The following is a 16,911-nucleotide window of genomic DNA, read 5'->3' on the forward strand; positions in this document are numbered from 1 at the left end:
CTACTAAAATTTGGCAGAGAACTTTTAGAATGTGATTCAGAACCATCATAGACAATGTTCTGCTTATAAATGCATTTATAATTTATGAAAATATGCTAAATTGTCAAAAATTTTATAGCATCTTTCGTTTGAAGCAACTGAACACTCTTTACACTTACCCTAATTATTTATCTGAAAAGAATATGAAAAGGAATATCAGTGCTCTCACCTTTATTTATGTATTCCAAATGACAACAGTAAAACGCAGCTGTTGCTGGGGTGGAGATGGCACTGGAAGCTCAAGCAGAACTGAAACAGCCCATTACTTGCAAAATCATGTCCATACAGGCATCTCAGAAGGCTGATTTAAGCAACATCAATGGACTGTGAACTACATTGTTGTATTATAGCCCAGGTTCATAAAGTTTTATAATGCAGATGACGAAAAACATGAAATAAGGCTGCAGATGGAATATACAGAAATCCAATTCATGTACAAGTTGTTACTGTATATAAGAAAGGAATTTGAGATTGGTTTCTAAGACTGAAATTTAAGTGGCTGCTAAAGATTTGCACAAGAGTTTAACCCAAGGTAACCATGATGTGAAATAGGCACTTTGGATACTCATTTTGACAATAACTAGTTGTTCCAACTTCTGAAAACTGTACAATAAAGCACAATGAGGTCAGATTTCATGTTTTCTTTCTGTAAGGACTGGAACAAAAATTCCTCCACTATTATTGATCAGGTCTGAAAGCAATTTGATACAAGTATTTTGTGAAGATAAGTGACCACTGGGCTGCTTTAATAGAAACAACCTTAAAACAATGTATACCCAAGTATGGATTATGACAAATGGAGTACTTCTTATGACAGATTTTTGAGTCTGAGCCAGATCTGAGAGACTGTCAAGTGGCTCCCTAGTGATTGTTTTATATTAAAATTTGAGAATCGTAGCTTTAAAGAGATAGTATACTACTGTGCAAAGAATCTCAGTCAAAAGTCTGTTATTAACTACCTGAGGGAATTTGAACAAGTCATTTAAGCTTCTAGGTACCTTAAAACTCTGAGATCTTATGAATTCTACCCTACAATTGTACAGGAAATAAATAGACCTGTATTTATAACAGGGATGAGTAAGACCTATGAGTGGCTGGTGGGAAAACTGAAAAAGAATGAAAGTTAGCTTGTTTCAGGCCATGATTTGTGTTTTAATTTTTCAACTGAAGAGGTTAACAAACCATTTCACTTCCCCTTTTCTTTCTCTTAAAATACTGAGTATATGCAAACTGGTAAGTGTAATCTTACAAAGTATGTAGGCTAGCACTTACAAATGTACAACACATAGAGTTAAACAACCTTGTAGCCCAATCACAGCACCAAGTGTCATTCTAGGAAATACCAATAAAAATAAGAATAATTTAAAAGCAATTATATATTGGTCTCTGAAAAAAATTATTACATGGTAAAAATTCATGAAATTCCTGTTCTTCTATCTATATCAAATGATACTCAGAAACTGCCATGGCCACCTTCTTACCTGCTATGTTTCTTCTAATCAATAACCTGGATTCTTTATTCAAAGACATTATACTAGCCAATACGACAAGAAATAAATACTTCTTCCTTAAAAGGAGGAGGATGTAACAATATCAATAATTTGATATCTTTCCTTTCACATGAGACTATCAGATTTGAATTCTTATAATGGATTACTGTTGTACTCAAACCATTATTTCTTTACTTACTAGACTGAGACATTACCCACTTACTACTTCCTAATACAAAAAGTGGTTAGATTGGAATTCCTAAACTTCCTTCACACAGTCTATTGATTTTTGTTTATCATTTCCACATTTTCAATGTTTATAAATTTGTATTCAGTTCTTTAACCATAATTCTCACTTTTACTTGGCATTAGTTTTATTTTAAATAGGCTCAATGCACACCAACAGTCCATTTATAAGTCACCTTCGTAATTCCTAAACTCTTTACTTTTGAGTCATTTCTGGATTTCATTATCAAGCATGTCAGGTATGTTCTTTAAATCAACTGGAATATAGATCTGCTTTGAAATTTACAGTCCTGGTGACATGAAACAATGGAGAAAGGGAAACCTAGAGTCTCTTTATTGAAGTATGAAAAGTACCTGAAGGGAGCCAAGGGCAGATAATAAATATCTACTAAATAGGAAGTTCCCTTCCTCTCTACCCCTGCAGCTGCTACCACTGTAGTAGTGGGGGTGGACAAGGGGCTGGAGAAGGTTCACAAGTGATGTAACTTAATGGTTATAGAGAAGATCAAAATATTTTAAGAGAGAAAAAAGAAAATGACACAATAAAAATGAAGATAAGTAAGAATTGCATTGGATTACTTAAGAGCAATGTTGGATGCTAAGAGGCAGTGAGGCCAAGCATCCAACATTGGGAGGAAAAATGATTTTCATCTAGAATGTTCCATCCAGCCAAACCATCAATCAAGGCATACAGAGAAAATAAAACATTTTCATGTACACAAGAAGTGTTTAGCCATGGCCAAATGTCCCAGTAGTGAAAAAAAAAAAAAAAGCATTAGGCAGACCCTTGCATGCTGACATAGCCCCTCTTCCCAATCCAATGGAACAAAAAGCAGCAAACATCCAGTTTGCAGTATTTATGATCTTGAGGTTTGCCCACTATGTGCCGGCTGCACTGACTGCAGAACTTTGCGCACAATTTGGGCCATAAACAGTCTCTCTCTGATACTTCAACTCGTGTATTTTTGCAGTATCATTTACTGGTTTAGTATAAATCAAAGTAAAAGTAATTTGAGCCAAATGCAAATCTTTCTCTCCAATCTTGAACCTAGATGAGCTCTATGAAGCAATCTAATTCAAAAAGTTTCCAATATTTACCTCCTTTTTTAGAAATCTAGAGAATGTGTTCCAACCAAATGAAGGAGTAAACCAAGAAACAGGAAGAAATAAGATTCAAGAAATAGGATATCCAGCAGAGGAGAGAAACTAAGGAAAATACCAGGATGACATTTGTGCATTAATTCTAGAGAGTAATTCTTTCAGATCAGAGCAGAGGGGTAGAGGTCTGAAAGAGGAGGTTTCCAAGAAAATGAAATGGAACAAATAGATTGTTTAATAAATTGGAGAGTTTGGAAGTATTATCATTGGTATGTATTAGATCATGTTGGAAAATCCTGGGAAAAAATTGATCATAGGTATATATAAAACTGAGTAAATGGAAAAATGAGGCAACTATTAACCAAACAAAAAACAAATATGTGATGGGATAAGCAGAAGGGATAAGCTTGAGCGCTATAAAAGTGATAACCCCTCAATATCATAGTAGTAAATAGATACTGCCTAAAATTGGTGTTTTCTAAAACTGCATACACATATGAAAGAGATATTTAAGTAAATAATAAAAGTTATTGATAAAGAGTTGGAAAGTACTACCTCTGCGGATTGAATACGCAGAACTGGAGAGGCAGTAGAGCAGGAGATTGCTGTTTTTCCACGTAAACACTTTAAAACAATATAATAGTTTTTTTGATGTTCACAATCTAACGTTGATTTTTAAAAATCTTAAATTTAAAATGATATATTTAAGATGACGTTTGTGGAAGTGTTTCTTCTTAAATCACAAAGCACATTGTCTCAGCCTAAGTCCTCTAGCAAATAGAGCCTGCAGCAAAAAATGCTTTATTTGGGGACATGTAAGCAAGCACCGGAGGTGAGGGTGAGGGAAAAAAAGGAACTGAGGCAACAAAAGATGTGAACCGATGTGATGTAATTTAGCACCATACTAACTACCATTTCACTATGAGCCACAAAGAACAAAAAGGTCAACCTCCTTCAGAAGAACATGGAACATCTTCCAAAAGGCCACAAGGAGGCATTTCATAGTATAACCTTTTATTGGCTCCCCCTCCTTCCTGTTTCATTCCCTGTGTCTCATTACTGCTTCCTAACATCACACTTTCAAATAGACTACGTGCACTTAAGCTGTTGTTTCATGCTCTGCTTTTTTAGGGCTAAGAAAGTTCCCCTGAATTTCTTGAATTCCTGCAAATTCTAGGCCTTTGAACAAAGTGCATGATTGACTATGGAAGCTGAAAATGATGTATCCTCCAGAGAGATTTAGAGACATCCCAGGATAGTAAGGAGAAAGGCTTTTCCTTCCTGGAGTTTTTGCTTACGTTTCAGGGCAATAAATCTTGTAATGCCTTTCTTTGCTACCCCAGAGGAGATTTTCTTGCTCTCCAGAGAAGAAATGAGTATCTCTCCCCAGAAGATGAGAACATCACCAACAGCCCTTATAAAAGCTTAGAGTCTCCTTAGATTGGGATTTCTTCTCCTGTGGTGCAGCCCACTGCAAATGTAGATAAATATCAGACTTATCATCTTACCCTGGGAACATGAGAAGCTGATGCAAGTTATTGCTCTGGCTGCTGCTTTTTGCTGCAAGCAAAAAAAAAAAAAAGATTTCTCTGACCCAGAGAACTTTTGTTCTTCTGTGTTATTTTGCGTGTGTGTGTGTGCGTGTGTGTGTGTGTGTGTGTGTGTGTGTATAAACTGTGGCAGATCATCAGACACTCCACAGTTTCTGAACTAACAGGTTATTGGCACCCCTCTTACTCTTAAAAGGGCCTCATTTCTCCTATTTAACAGAAATATATTAAATCCAAAAAGCTTTTCCTCACATAGAAACCCTACTTAACTGAAGGCTAACCTCAGGTCTAACTAGTGCTGACAGCTGATCTATATATTCACAAGAAGTAGACTTCTCCAACCATTGATTCTGAACAATTTTGTCACTAGTGTGATATAATGGAAAGAGCATGGTCTTTTGAGTTAGATAGTTATATATTTGAAATATATTTCAGCATGAAATAGCTATGTAACCTTGAACAGTTTACTTAACTTCTCTGAGCCCCATTGTCCAAACAGGTAAAATGTATCACAGAATTAAAGAAAGGAATAAAAAATGTCATGTAAGTAGAGCAACAAGCAATCCGTACTTAAAAAATGCTAATTCCCTTCCCTTCAAGGACTACCACTGGGTATTTAAAACCAAGACGCACATTCCATAAATTCTTTTGTATTTTAAATAAATCATTCGCCAAAAAAAAGGGTTTTTTATTTTTGATTTTTAAATACATCATTCACCAAAAAAAAAAAAAAAAAAAGGTTTAAAGGAATTTATTTGATACCAGTCAGAGAGAACCTCTTACAGTTATCATTTATAATCATTTGAGCACTAGAGTCTAGTCTGGTTTGGATTTTTTTTTTTTTTCCATTTTGATTTTGGTTTTCTTTTACAGGCAGAGTAACCAAAACTTAGAGAAATCTAAATTCTTTGGTAAAGAAAAAGACACATTAATATGAATAATATCTTTTCTGCAGTTATTTATTTTAAAATATAGAAAACTCTTCGTGATAATGTAATCAGAATTAAAGGTAGTATCTACAGAAATGACTTTCTATGTACCATGAATTCAACTGTCTCCTGCTTTTTGATACTGTACCTGTTCCCTAGAGAAGGATAAATCAACATTTTAAAATACGTTACATAAAAATAGAACATGCTTTCAAAAGTTGTGTGTTGTGTATTAATACTATATATCACTTACAGATTTTTCAGCTTATTGAGCTCTTAAACTTATATATTCTAAATGAGAAGAGTGTGTTAAACATCAAGTCACACTAGCATTTTCACCTTCAGTACATATTATTTTTAATTCCTGTAAAATGTTATTATTTTCATAGAGAAACTGTGAACAGAATTTTTTGATTTTGCCATAGAAAAGACAGTGTGAGCAAAAATTTTCAAAGACAATAAAGCAATCAGTATTATAACAAGTTAAGCTCATGAAAACATCTAATATTTGAATTAAAACTCTGTATCAAGGAAAAGTTTCTTTAAAGAAAATATTCCTGATTTTTATTCTATTAAAACCTATTATTGTTGTTTTTAATTAATGTAATACTTAACCTTTTTTGGTTAAAACTATAATTACCTAATATGAACTCAGGAAAGTTCCCAGCATTGACTTGACATCATTAGAAATTGTAAGAAAAAAAATGACTTGATTTCTTCCAAGAAACCTGTAAAGCTTTCTCATCAATTTAAACCTATCAATGATGTAATTCTGTATAAATTTTTTCACTGAAGTTTATTATCTGGAGGGAAAGTGATAATGTTTATGGACTATGTTGGCTATGGGAACACATTTTTCATTAGAAATCAACTGTCTCCACTGTTAGTATATGTGGTTATAGATCAGCAAAACAAGCACTAGCAAATTCGAAGCTACTTGGTAAAGCATGATCTGTGCTCAGAATTACACCTTTTTTCTAATTGTTCTTTCATGGGGAAGCAAACTTCCAGGATAGCTCCAAAAATGTGTTTGCCACTTTATAGATCTTTGGGGAAAATTATAAAGCACATTTGTGTGACTTTCTGGTAGGAATGGTTCATTATAGCCAGAGAATGACAGTCTTTTCTTCAATCTAATGATGTTACATTTTATGAGATTTCAAGTCAATGGAATTATCTTTGATGCCAGATGTTACTTATGAAGCAATGGGTGATCTATCTTAATCACAGATTAGTCATCTATGAAAGTATGATGTCTTTCCAATGATGTTCTCTATAATAAGAACTAAGACACTGAGAAATAAATGCAATCCATGATAAATAGCCATCAGGGATCAGAAACTACTTTCATTAACACATGAAAGAAAAAGGGGGAAAAAAAACCACTGGCAGTAATCTACATGGTGTATTATAGCTAGTTCTGATCCTTAACAGGGAGCAGGTATACCACACCTTCCATAATGGATGAACTCCTGAATGTTTGAGTGTAAATTAAGCAAACTCTTTAATCCTATAATGTTACTCCCATGAAATACAGTGATTCACATATCAGATGTCTTTTTGCCTTCTTCAAAGTACCAAATTCTCTCACATTCATTTACCCCACTCTAAACATTTTCCAAAGCAAAACATGAAAAGGGCCAAAAAAAAAAAAAAAAAGGTAGCAGAAACACAGGTAGTCCCCAATTTACAAAGGACTGGTACTGAAGTCTATCTATACATCAGTGATTTGGAATGCATTAACATGTTTATTCTGCATATACAATGATCACATTCCCAAACTAGCTCACAAAAGCTTAATTCCCAGGTAAAGCCTTTTTGCTAATTATTACCTTCGTTATTTTTTTTTTTTTTTAAATGATGGAGCTAGGTATTTTTTTTTTAATTAATTTATTTTATTTTATTTATTTTTGGCTGTGTTGGGTCTTCATTTCTGTGCGAGGGCTTTCTCCAGGTACAGCAAGTGGGGGCCACTCTTCATCGCGGTGCGCAGGCCTCTCACTATCGCGGCCTCTCTAGTTGCGGAGCACAGGCTCCAGACGCGCAGGCTCAGTAGTTGTGGCTCACGGGCCTTGTTGCTCCGCGGCATGTGGGATCTTCCCAGACCAGGGCTCGAACCCGTGTCCCCTGCATTGGCAGGCAGATTCTCAACCACTGCGCCACCAGGGAAGCCCACCTTCGTTATTTTTTAAAATGAATTGTAGAGAGTAACCACTTTATCCTCTAAATTTCCAGTGTATATTTGTCCTATGACTTTTAGAATACTCTTCCCACACTGACTTACAGTTATTTGTGTACATGTCTTTTCTCTTCCACAATGAAGTATCTTAAAATGACCTAAGTCAGGTAAAACTGAAAAATACTTTTGAACAAGAAAAACTGCTAAATTAGTTATACTGAAGATGAACACAAAATCATTTTAGAGAAGATCTTTTTAACTCTTAAATACCTAATTAGCCTCTATATTAAACAGTCAATTACAAAAACAGCTATTTCCCCAGGGAAGTATAGAACAAGAGCCTGTGAGACCTGACAAAATCTGTCTCTTGCAAACATTTTGATTCAGATTTGGTTCTTGAGGGAAATTTATATAGAGGTGAGGAGACTTTGAGAAAGGGAATCACATCTTTGGCCCTAATTTCCAGTTTAACATTAGCTCTGACGGATTGAGATGGTCTCAAGAGAGAACTGCTAATGGGGAAAAGAAACAGAGGCTCCAAAAGGAACCACAATAGAAGAAAGAAGAAATCAGGACCAGGGACTCAGGCTCAACACCTAAGGCTATAAAGTTGATAAAGAAAGGTCAATTCCATTCCCCTCATAAAGTGGTCAATGTTTGAGAACTATGCCTTAGTAAAAAGAGTTTAAGTTTAAAATTCCATAATCTTCAGAACCCAATGGGGTGCAACTATCAGGGCCAGTGCAGCGATGTGAGCCACCGAGTTTTTCATCACAAAGTAGACAAGGTTGTGTTCATCTATGATGTTTAAGTTTTCAACCATGTTAGAAGAAAAGGGCCACCTGACATCTGAAAGTAGCACTGACTTCTTTTGACTGAATAAGTACCTCATTTGTTTGGACAACTTGAAAATCTCCAAAAAGGCAGTAATAGAGTCTCCTAATAGGGCCAAAAGTATGCATCAAATAATTGGGGCAGGGAGGAATAGAGAGTGATGTAATAAAATTCTGATTCCATACCTTAAACATTTTATTCAATAAATATTTGCTTTTATAATTCTACTATTAACTTTTATATTGAATGTTGCTGTTTGAACAAGAACTTAAATTTAAGAAGGGGAGATAAGCAAGGATTTTGATTTGTGGAGATTCAGATTGGGGACATTATAGAATTTTACAGAGGCTTTATTTGATGATAATGATTCATTTTGATGTCTCTTTGCATATTAAGATTTACAGGCTTTTTTCTCTCATTGTATTTTTAATACTAGCACTACATGATTTTCCTGAAGTAGGTAACCAAAAACAAGGGTCTAAAGTTAGGAGTCAGAGAAAGGAAGATGAAGGTGAAAGTCTATGTGTACATGCAAGCAAGAGATGTCTGGAAAAATGCACTAATCTTTTGCAAGTAAAAGAGGAATTTGGCAGTACGTAAGGCAGCCAAACAGATTCCTCAAGAATGAATGATTAGGGACTTCCCTGGTGGCGCAGTGGTTAAGAATCCACCTGCCAATGCAGGGGACACGGGTTTGATTCCTGGTCCGGGAGGATCCCACATGCCATGGAGCAACTAAGCCTGTGCACCACAACTACTGAGCCTGCACGCCACAACTACTAAAGCCTGTGTGCCCTACAGCCTGCGCACCACAACTACTGAACCCACGTGCTGCATCTACTGAAGCCTGTGTGCCTAGAGCCTGTGCTCCACAACAAGAGAAGCCATTGCAATGAGAAGCCCGCGCACCACAGCAAAGAGTAGACCCCGCTCTCCGCAACTTGAGAAAGCCCACACACGGAAACGAAGACCCAAAGCAGCCCAAGAAAAAAAAACAAAGAATGATTACTAGCTTTTCCACACATGGCTGTGATGATGGGTATTTTTATACCAACCTTTCCACTGAGAACATTTGGAAAAGCCAAATGTAATTTTCAAAATTTGTTTGAAGACACTAGAGAGCCACCATAGCAGAAGAATCTGGGGGCCAAAATCCCAGAGGAAAAAAAAAAGAAGCATGAAAACCTGGTGTTTGACCCTGCTTTTCCCCAATAAACATTTGCTGATTCATAAGCTGTGGCCTATGTCCCAGCTGCAGGGGAGCAGAAAGCAGTGGCTAAGAAGCTAAGCAGACTTGGAGTAATCTCATGGGAGATTGAATGTTCAGGAAGCACCAAGGAGGACCCAAGATTCCTGTTGTGATCCCTGAATGGCTATATTGTAGAGGAAGAGCTAAGTAAAAGTAGTCTTACATTTAGAAAAACTGAAATAATATTACCTGCATATTCCCCAACAGTTTGCCAGAAGCAACAATAAGTTCTCGCTGAAGGAAGATAAGATTATTCAGAGCCATATATAGCACCAAAATGTATTGATTACAGTGTCCAGCATTTAACTAAAAATTACCTAGCATATCAGACAATAAGATCAAAATACTAAAAAGAAAAAGAAAAAAGAGATAATAGAAACATGCCCACAGAAGATCCGTATACAGGTTTCCCCCACTGTCCAAAAGTAGAGCGTTCCTATGAAAACTTTCATAAGCCACAATGGCGTAAATCAAAGAAGCAGTTACCTTAGGACACATCTTGCTAATGGATGCACAAAATAAACTGAGATAAAGCACAGAGCTCACAGACACAGCTTGATGCCGAGATGCTGAGTGTAGTTCCCCTGGAAGGAACTTGGTTATACCAATCTCGCTGCTGGGCGTGCATGCTGCCTTTATAATGGCAAAACAAATACTGAGCGTTATTTCCCCTTTTGCTTTTTTTTGTAAAAGTAAAAGTCCTCTTCAGATTTATTTCTGTTAGCAAAAACAGGTATTAATTTAGATCTTTCATAAAAGTGAAGTAGCGTAAACTTTCCAAAAGTCGGGAATATCTGTATTGGAATTATTGACTATGGAATTTAAAATGTGTGTTATTAACATATTCAAGAAAATGAAAGTTGGAAAATCAGGAGAAATTTAGAATATGTATTAAAGAACCAAAAGAAAATTCTCCAAATAAAATTTCAATAACTGAAATTAAGAACTCAAATTGATTTAATAGCAAATTAGAGAGACATAGCTGAAATGAAGATTAGTGAGCTAGAAAACAGTCCAGTAGAAAATATCTACACTGAAGTATAAAGAGAAAATGATGGAATATACAAAAAAGATCATAAAAGTAATATAAAATATGGTGAAAAGCTCTAACATATGTGCAATTAGAATCCAAAGAGCCATATTAGAAATATTAGACCAAACATTTTAAAAAACTGCAGAAGGCATTAAGCCTCAGATTTAAGATTTACTATTAAAATAGTTTTCTTGAAGTATCTTGTATTCACAAGTCAAAATTATTTTGTAATTATACTTCTATAGAATAACAATGATACCAGTGACTGCTATTCTATGGACTTTACACAAACTAACTCATTTAATGTTCACAAGAACTCTACAAGGTAGCTATCCTTATCATTCTGATTTGCAGTTAGGAACTGTGGCTCAGAGAGTTTAAGTCATTTCCTATGGTCACAAATCCAGTATGTGGCAAAATCAGGATTCAAACCCTGGCATCTAGTTCTAGAGTCCAGCTCCTAACGACTATGCTTATGTTAATGTATGATGAATGATGCTTTTATATGAAAGTGTTGATCAAAGCCTTCCCTGAGGAATTTAAAATCCAAATTAATTTTAACTGTAATTAATTCAGCAAGTCTTTAGTTGAAAACTGCCCAAAAGTTCAAATGTCTTAAAAAAAGATGACAATATACTTTTAAAAATGATTTATGGACAAAGCTAATTGCTTTAAAAAAACTTCAACACTGATCTGTAGGTGTCAAGAAGCATACTCACTTCTTGTAATTGGTAAATAATTTAAAATTTTGCAATAGTGTGATTGGTTCTATGTGCTGTTGTAAATATTGGATCTAACTTATGTGCAATAAAACTAACATTTCCATTTCATATTCTCTTCTCCAATGAATTTGTTTAGTAGGATACAGCAAAGAGCTAAGAAAATCAGTAAGAATACTAAAGTACATCAAGCCACAATATTACATGATGATAATTATAAAATATTGCTTATTTGTGTTTATAAAATATCTACATGATTGGAGTTTTCCCAAAGTATGCAAACATTTTCTAATATTAAGAAACTGGATATTTGATAACTCTAGGAATATGTAATTTTCTTGAAAGAGAGGAAGACAGAGAGTATGATGGCATTAGGGTCTTTGTTGCTGGCCATCAAGTCCCAAGAAAGTCTCAATTTTCTATCTTTCCTCAGACTTGAGGGGTCAGGTATTGCCACTGGCTCTGTTAGTTACCATAAATCCTTTTGATAAATCCCTTATTGCATAAAGTAGCTTGATTTGCTCTACTTTCACCGAGGGTAAAAAAATATATCAAAGAGAGAAGAAACTTTGAATATATCACCTAACACCTTTGAAAATTTTTTCCTCATCACTAAAGTGAAGGGTAAATAATAACTGCAAATAATAATTTATTGAGTACTATATATATACCAATCAATTTACAACCATTATTTAATTTAACACATAAAACACAGAGCTACAAGAACTCAGCTGAAGGAACTAAGGGACCCATAATCACTGGTTGAGGAGTGCATTGGCAAGTTGGCGATATATCTATTTGACAGGCCAAGAACCAGGCCAATGCATATCCCAGCATCAAATGAGTTAAAGCAACAAGAAATTTACCTGAAACTTATTTAATTAAATATAATATTTATTCATAAGAATAATAAATTAAGGAATAATTTAGTGATGATCCGAAGTACCTAAATCGCAAATTCAATAGTAACAGTTAAAATCTATTGAGTACTTAGTCATAGCACTACAAACCACGCTAAAGCATTTTATGTATTTTAAACCATTTAATCCTCATAACCACCATGTGAAGTAGGGGTTAGCATCCATATTTTACAGATTAAAAAGCTGATGCTCAAAGGTATTAAGAAGTTTTCTCTAATGATTATGAATATAGATACAGTTAGATTCATTGATATTGATGCAAATTTTTTTCAGTTAGGAGATTTGGTGTTTATATTAATTAGAGCACAGCTAAGCTACTATAAGAGACATAAATAAAACTGATCAACAAGATCATAGAATCCAGGGCTAGAAGGAGGCCTCTACCCTTCTAAACATATCATTCCATCTCTAAGTCCCAGCAGTGTGTAATAGCACCCCCTTTGCCCAGACAAAGAGAAGAGAGTGCTTACCTTTTAAGGTATTACCTAGAAGTTGTACACACAAATCCACGGCATATAATGTAGAAAAGCAATTACTAAAATATTATGTGCATATTTCATTTTGCAGTAGGCAAGACCATGTATATGCAAAGGATGTGAATAAGCTTTTTGCTATTTGCAGTATAAGGGAGAAGTGACTGATATCTTTTATATATATAGTTTATTACTGAAAAATGTGCTACAGGGGATAATATTTTTATTTTGCAGTGTACACTAGAAAATATGTGCTGGGATTAATCTTGACAGAGCAGCGTTTTTGCGTCTAATAAGGAAAAGCACTACTCAACAATTTTTTTTAAAAGTGATACCTGAATGCCAATCCAGCACATGGTCACATCCACAGAGAAAAAAATTGTGAAAACTTTCATTTTAATCACATTTCATTTACTGAGCATATATGTCTTTCAGCATGTTGTGTGAAGAAACTGGCAAAAAATACATGACTAACTTTCCACATTGAAGCATACTGATAGTCAAGGAAAAATGTATTATCAAATTCAAAATAGGGTATGAGATGAAAAACACTTCATGACGTAATAATGCCTGGGAAAAACATTTAAATGATTACATATGGCTTGCTTTAGTGGTACATCTCAGGGCTATCTTCAATATCTTAAAGAACGTAAAGCCATCAATTTAGCACCAAAATATCACAATTTTTATTGATGAAGACAAAAACAAAATGGGAGAATTTCTGAGATCAGTGAGAGTCTCACTCTTTAACATTTAATTCTTTTTTCATTAATTGGAGAAATAGATAAAAAAAAATTTTTTGAGCAATTTACAAACAACATCCAAATACAACAACAGAACAGATGTTCCAGAGCCGAAAGTAAACAAAGAATGAATTAATGAATCTGACTTCTGAATGGAAAAGCTCCATTGACTCAGAGGAAATTTGATTTAAATATCCAGAATGATCTAACAATTAGAGCCTCATAATGCCCTTATTGTGAGATAAGATTTTCTATTTTAGTTAAGAATACAGAATAAAAATTGACTGGATGAGGAATCTAATATGCAGCTCAAGCTAACTATTATCAAACTTAATAGGTATAGCTTGGTGAAAGGTCATCATCTTGCTCATGAATATGAAGTTGATATAATTACCAATTTTAAATATTACTTTTAAAATGCTGAAACATCATTAATCTAAAATTGATTGTTTACATATATGCTGAATGTTCCTAAGAGTTTTATTTGAGAAAAACTGTCCTTAACTTTTTACTATTATTCCCATTATTCAGGGAAGATTTACAGGATGAAGGAAATTTCCATTTGGCATTTAATTCAACATCTAAATAAGCAGAAATTACAGAAATGTGAAAAAGTGAAAAGCCATACAGCAAACTTCAGAAAAGTATAAATTTGAATATAACTTTGTTTTATTTCTACTCTGTCAACACCATCAACTTTAATCAAAGTATATGTTAATAGTATATTATCATAATGTCAGCTTGTGGCTTTGATATTCTTCATCATTTGAACTTGTTTTCCCTACTGACACTTACACTATTTTTATTGATCCTTTCATTGATTCTCTAACTAGTTTTGTGTCCTTTCAACAGTGAATTAAGAAAGAGAATCACGACTTAACCATATATCCTTTTTTTTACTATGTATAAAGCTTTTTGTTATCTATCATACCCAGCACTATGTCATAGAGATGATTAAATTAGTTTAGCAGAACTTATTTTGTATACAACTGTGATACCTTCTACTGCTTTTGAGAAAAGTAAGTATTAAGGTATATTTTAATTTATGGGACAAAGACAGTGATTTTTCTTTTTCAAGGCTACATTATGTTTTAGTACTTTCTGGACCCACATATCAATCAAAAAAACAAAAAATAGCAAGAGGATTTAGCATCTTCTTTGACTCTCCCTACTTGATTCCCCCTATTTTCAAAACAATCCTGTAGCAGAGATCCAAGCCTGCAAAACAAGATGAATTGAGTGGAAGAAGATCATTAGAAGGAACAATGTGGCACTCATCATTTTGTGCTGTCACAACACCATCTGTGTTGCACCAGACCAGAGTAACTTTGATATGACAAATAAACCTCTTAGGGGAAATGGGGATTCTATTAATTGTTCCACTGTCTGGCCAAACACTAGCGATATACTCTCCTCTAAAGCAGCACCATACACAATTGTTATTATTGAATTCACAATAGTTATTAATTATGATTTTTAAAATAACATTTATTTCCACTGGATGAAAAATAAGCTTTAAAGTATCTCAGTCTCACTGGGGTGGTGTAAATATATTTATGCAGGCTTCTAATTATCTTTAACCTCACCTGGGGGACTGACTCCAGAAATATTGTTTTCTTCACCCAGCTGCTAATAAATATTGTTCAGTGAAACTACATCATGTGTCCTCATGGCAGTCTTTCCCCTCAACTGCAAAACATGCTGAGGTTATTTGTTCAAATAACTTTTGATCTGCAGGCACTGACCTTTTCCTGAACATTACTATTATTAACAACAACATAATGACAGCTAACATCTATTGAAGGTTTATATGTGCCAGCTGCCCTGCTAACTATCTATGCGGATGAGCCTCACAACAATCCTATGAGCTAGAGGTTATTACCAACACTATAATTTTGTAGATCAGGAGTTAGCCAACATTTTTGGTAAAGGGGCAGATAGTAAATATTTTTAACTTTGCCAGCCTTACAGTCTATCACAGCTACTCAACTGCTATTGTGGTGCAAAAGCTGTAGAGACAATACATAATCAAATAAGTGTACCTGTATTCCAGGAAAACTTTATTTACAAAAAAAGTGTGGGGTGGGGCGGGCAGCAGGCTGGAGTTTGCCTGTGGGCCATTGTTTGCCTACCCCTGTTACAGATGATGAAACTGAGGTTTAGCAAGGTTAAATAAGTCACCCAAGGTCACTAAGTAGTGAGGTCAACCTTTCAAAACAGACTAACTCCAGATTTGAGCACCTAACCACTGTTATACTGCCTCTAGGATTCTGTAGTCTCTTGCATCCTCAGTGATGGGAAGACTGAGGAAATGTGAAAACTGTAACATCTTGACAACTGGCACTGAAATTTCTCTCAGAGAAGGAACTTATTTGTTCTAAAGGAGTCTTGATAAGTCACTTGGGGAAGGTTGAGAACCAAAAGGCAATTGTCAGTAGGCCTTAAGGTAAGAGAAAAGATATGAACAGAAATTTTGAGGTGCAGCATGAGTGAGTAGAGAGAAGGAATAGCTGAATGTGTTATGGGTGATTATAGCCTGAATTACAGGAAAAAAAGCAACAGATATAAACGATTTTTTTTAAAAGGGAGGAGATTGGGAATTTTTTAACATTGTTACCTAGGCTATAAGTAATAGATAGCCCTTCTCCAACAGTCTTTATAGAAAGACATTTTTTCACATAATCTAAGTCAAAAGTGGGATAGTCTCCAGGTGTGTTATATACACAGATCCAGCTCTGTTTCTCTGCTATCGCCTCAGCTCTCCCCTCCTCTATGAGTGAATTCTATTATTAGAAAAACTTTCTCCATGGTAGCAAGATGACTGCCTGCAGCAACTGTGGCAGTGTGCTTCCTTGTTCATGTATAGTAAGCAAGATGGGAAAAAATTCTGTCTGCTAACTGTGGGGGAGATATCTTTTCTTCCTATCCTATCAGGCTGACCTCCCTAAATTAATAAATAGCCCACCCAAAGTCCCGAGTGTTTGGGATTTAGTTATGGATTCCCAAAATCATTCTCTGGAAAGAAGGATGAATTTCCTGAGATTGGCCTACTAGACTAACCATCACATGGCTGCACAGCTGCAAATGTTACCATTTCACTTGAGTCATGTGGGCTGTAGTGGGATGAATGTCTATCTGAACAAAGCTGGGATTCTTTTAGGAACATAAAAGGCACATATCTCTAACTCATATGATCACATACTTATGTTGCTCTGGAACAAGACTGACTTAAAACAACAACAAATAAACAAAAAGAAACAGGGCTTGCCATTAACATCAAGCTTATCTCTGTCTTAGAAACTACCGCATTGCATTATAAGTCAACAAACACTGAGGTTTTACCTTATGTCAGTCAATGTGGCAGACCAAGGCTATAAAGAAAAACTGGCAGGCACTTGTGGGAGACAAA

The sequence above is a fragment of the Balaenoptera ricei genome, chromosome 4 (genome assembly GCF_028023285.1).
Source record: "Balaenoptera ricei isolate mBalRic1 chromosome 4, mBalRic1.hap2, whole genome shotgun sequence".
Classification (NCBI taxonomy): Eukaryota; Metazoa; Chordata; class Mammalia; order Artiodactyla; family Balaenopteridae; genus Balaenoptera; species Balaenoptera ricei.